This window comes from Nelumbo lutea, chromosome 1 (assembly GCF_056320005.1).
Source record: "Nelumbo lutea isolate HS-2025 chromosome 1, American lotus-T2T, whole genome shotgun sequence".
Classification (NCBI taxonomy): domain Eukaryota; kingdom Viridiplantae; phylum Streptophyta; class Magnoliopsida; order Proteales; family Nelumbonaceae; genus Nelumbo; species Nelumbo lutea.
Window position 1 is genome coordinate 86,025,658 of NC_142684.1, and position 4,327 is coordinate 86,029,984.

Below are 4,327 nucleotides of genomic sequence, written 5' to 3' on the forward strand. Positions count from 1 at the left end.
AACGTGAAAATTTAGTACTTGTCATTAACTAGCTCTTAATCAGCCGTTAAGTGACATTTTAAAAAAGACACAAACTACCATTCGAGTGTCATCTAATTTTCTTTATCAATTATCCAAACATTGACAAAAAAAAAAAAAAAATTAATAGTCCCAAATCCTTGCCTCTTATATTCAAGGTTCAAAGTATTGATATGATACGCATATCGATAGTATCGTATTGGTACTTAGAAATGACCGAAACTCTTTTTTTTTTTTAGTTTTTTTTTCAAATTTTGGTTTTTTGGGAAGCTAAAATGATGTTTTTTATTATTAAAAAAAGTTGAGGTTTTGAAACCCTGGAAACAAGCATTTTGGAGCGTATCTTTTTCAAAAGATACGATGCGATACACCCGATACGGGACGTATCATATCGATATTTTAAACCAAACATCTATTCGAGAAAATTGGGGTCACCAAAATGCCCACTCAAACATAACCCCAACTTTCTTGAATGAAAGAAGCAAGGACTTGGGATTGTTAATATTTTTATTAACTTTTAGATGGTTGATAAAAAAAATTAAATGACACTCAAAGGATAAATTAAATGACACAAAAATAAGAGGGTACTAATCGAAAATTTCCCTAATGCATGGATACCTTCACCGCTTTACGAGATGTGAAACGGTATCAAATCCGTTTCCATTCTGTCCCTTTCAGCCTTCAATACGATAGGGACAGCAATGTCATGTTCAACCAACCATACACGCGGTTTTGCTTTTGCATTATCCGGAATTTCCAATCGTTGTATTTGTACTGTTCCAAACTGAGCCTAAAAGCTTTTCCGATTCGAGACCGCGTAAAATTGACCCCTTTTCTTATTTTTACGTGCAAACAAAACAACTTTTTTAAAAGCTTCCATCTCACCTGTCGTTTAGTAAGGTTGATCACATAAATCTTTTAGGCCCTGCTTGGTTCGTAAGAATAGGAGTTATTTCAATTTCAATTGTTTGATTGGATAGAATTAGAATTCCCTTTCTATTTCTGGTGGAATGATCATTATCTCGTTTCTCTCCCTCTTTTGAGAATGAAATATCATTCTTATATATTTCAATTTTCATTTTCATTTTTGTTTGAATCAAATAAATCATGAGAATAGACCATTTTGATTCTAATTCTGATTATAAACCAAACAGATCTTTAATAAATCAAGAAAAAAATAAAATAAAAAAGTCTTCATCATCCCAAATGATGAATTCACACTGGTGCCCCACAATACATGTGGATCCAAGAATATTTGTGTGGGGGAGGGGGGGGCAACTTTATCATTATAATTTCTAAAATAAAGTAACCTTTTAAAAAATATAAAAAAAAGGTAAAATACTGTTCATTTCCTTCTTGCTTCAGATAACTACTTCCGATGACAGCTAATTCATGATAAAAGATTATTTGCATTATTTATAACATTGTACAAGATTTATTTCCTTCTCATTTTCTTTCCCCTTTAATAAGAACCTAGCGCAAGAATTGGATTCATTCTCCAAAGCCCTACTGCTTTACCTCCATCGTTTTATCTTTTCCCCATTTTTCTTCTCGTCATCCTCCTCCTTTCTTTTGTTTCTCCCCATCGCTTATTCTCCACAGTCGACGAACCAGAATCAAACAAGCTCAGCCCACCGTCCCCTTCTCTTATTTTCCTCCTTCCCCTTCTTCTTCCCCCCTCTTTTCCTCTCCTTCTCTTCTTCGTTCGTCTTCTTCTTCCCCTTTTCTTCCCTGTTTCCGCAACTGAATCAGACCCGGGCTTCCTCGTTTTGTTCTCCAGTATCGAATATCTCCACAGATGGCAGAATGATAAGGATAACACAATGGGAGCTTCAAGAGACATTAACTCGACCCAGAATTCCAGTTTGAATCGAACACCATTGTATGTTACCATAAGATGGCATTGATCTGTTGAGTTCTATTTGAACTCTTTTTCCTGTTTTGTGTAAAACTCTGATGAATTCCGTTGACACGCCCATCTTTCTCCGTCATAGGAACACCGAATCAGTTGCAGCACCGAACATTGCAGTGAAGACCACATCGAGGAAGGTCAAGACCTCCCTCATTCATAGCGAGAAGCACGGGAAATTAACTTCTCTCTCGTTAATTGTGAAGATCCGAAGTGTCTTACGGACGGTTGATTTTCAAGAAAAAAAAGGGATTATAACTGAAGGAAGAAGGGAGATGAACAATATTTTTACTCATTTTTTTATATTTTTATTTAAAAAATATATTTTATTCTAAAAGTTATGTTAAAATTTAAAAATATTATTTTTATTGATTATACGATGCAAAAATTACCCTTATCAGCCATAATCCAAAAAAAATCTCGTAACCTTTTGTGCACGATTTTGTTTATAGCCCATTGGTCTGCCACTGTCTGAAGTACAGGAGACGTAGATTGGTTATCCTTTGAGTTTGTGGAGATAAGAACGAGAAGGCTCAACATGTGGTCATGGGCCCTCCATGTTATCACTATTGACTTACACTGTATGATGTACATTCTGACACTTTCTAGCGCATTGCCCCCAACTCTCCCTCCCAACTCCCAACTAATGCAGATAATGAATTGAAAATAATTTGTTTGAAATTTGAACCTTGGACTCTTTGGAGAGAATGGATGGCAGTGCGAATGAAGAATTTCAGAGTTTTGTTTAATTTTGTTTTGGATTTTTTTCTGCTTCATTTCTTATTTTACTTTGTACTGCAATTAAATAAAATAAAGTAAAATTTGAAATAAAAATAAATGTATACTGTTTCATGATTCCTTTCTTTTTATTTTGTTGGGTTTTTATTCCTTTAGGGTTTCTCGTTCTCTCTGTTTTATTCTTTTTTTTTCTTATTGTTTCCGTATTTTATTAACAAAGAAAAGACCTAATTAATAGTAAAAGAGAGTACATGTTTTCTAATTATAAAAGTTATAAAAGGGATTCGACTATAATACCGAAAAGATATCATATCCCAAAAACTTGTGACCAATTAACCAGTATCAGAAATGTGGTAACCAATTAGATGGTATTTATCAAAATTCACGAGTGGGCTTTGATTGGTCAAAGTTATTCTTGTACCATGTCTTTTCACCTACTAAAATGTACAAGAACCAATTGGATCCCTCAATTAATAACTAATCCTCTCTAATATCTTACTAATTGATAAATCTTAGAAGAATATTTATTTGTATTATTACTTTTTTTTTTTGAAAAGCACAAAGTAGATTCATTGAATTTGATCATCATCCAATACAGGTGTAAGGAAATTAGGGGTGAAGACCTTATTAGGATGCATTTTCTTTATTATACTAGTAAGTGTGCACGTGGCAGTCCTAGGTGATGATAATGATAGGAATAATATATCCAAAATTTTAAATAAAATTCATATAATATATATATATATATATATATATACATATATTATTTTCACTATTAACCGGATGCAGATTGCAAAATCCAAATCTGATTATGTAAGTACCTCATATTAGGCTAAAAGTTTTGGGTATCATTGACAGACCTACCCACTTGGCTAGACTCTTCTTTTTATAATGATTTATCTTCCTAGTGTTTTTTTTTTTTTACATTTGTCAAAAAAAAATGTAAGATTTAAAGAGAGGGAATTGAATAAGGTCAAAATTGTAGTTCAAACTACATTTTAAACGTCACAAATTAAATACGGATTAAATTAAAAAAATGGATCTTTTAGTCTAAAGAAAATTCCATAATCTTATTCATATTTTTAATAGTAGTATAAATATGAAGTTATAGATGCGTTCAATTTTTTCTATATTTTTTCTGTGTGTAAAAATAATATTGTTATTTACACTTATTTTTTATTTAATATGATAAATATAGGATATTATACATGTGCCAAAATATTGTTTTTGTAAAATTTATGTACTTCTTTTATTTGTGTTTTTATATTTTATTAATTTTTATTATTTAATTATGACATTAAATGTTGACAACTTTTACCCAAAAGTTGAACTATTGATTTCCACTAAACAGAAGAATAATTTAACTTTTTGGTTTGTTTTAGATCATGTATTTCATTTTCATCGTCAATAAAATTATTCTTGTTTATTACATTTGTTTTTAATTTGATTTATTAAAAAATCATAAATGTGTCTATTTTTTTACTTTTTTTTATAATTTTCTATATTTTCATTTTCATCAATAAAAATATTCTTGTTTATTACACTTGTTTTTTTTTTTAATCTGATTAATAAAAAATATCATAAATGTGTATTTTTTCTACATTTTGTAAATTTCTATATTTATTTCTATTTATATTTTTTTATTATCTATGATTACATGGG

The 4,327-nt window shown here is 30.6% G+C and overlaps 1 long non-coding RNA gene across 1 annotated transcript; it reads left to right on the forward strand.

The window, feature by feature from the left end:
* Window positions 1-1,460: 1,460 nt before the first annotated feature.
* LOC148875878 (uncharacterized) lies at window positions 1,461-2,765 on the forward strand. Its single transcript, XR_016098457.1, has 2 exons — window positions 1,461-1,900; window positions 2,013-2,765. It is a non-coding gene; the product is annotated as an uncharacterized LOC148875878 (long non-coding RNA).
* Window positions 2,766-4,327: the final 1,562 nt, after the last annotated feature.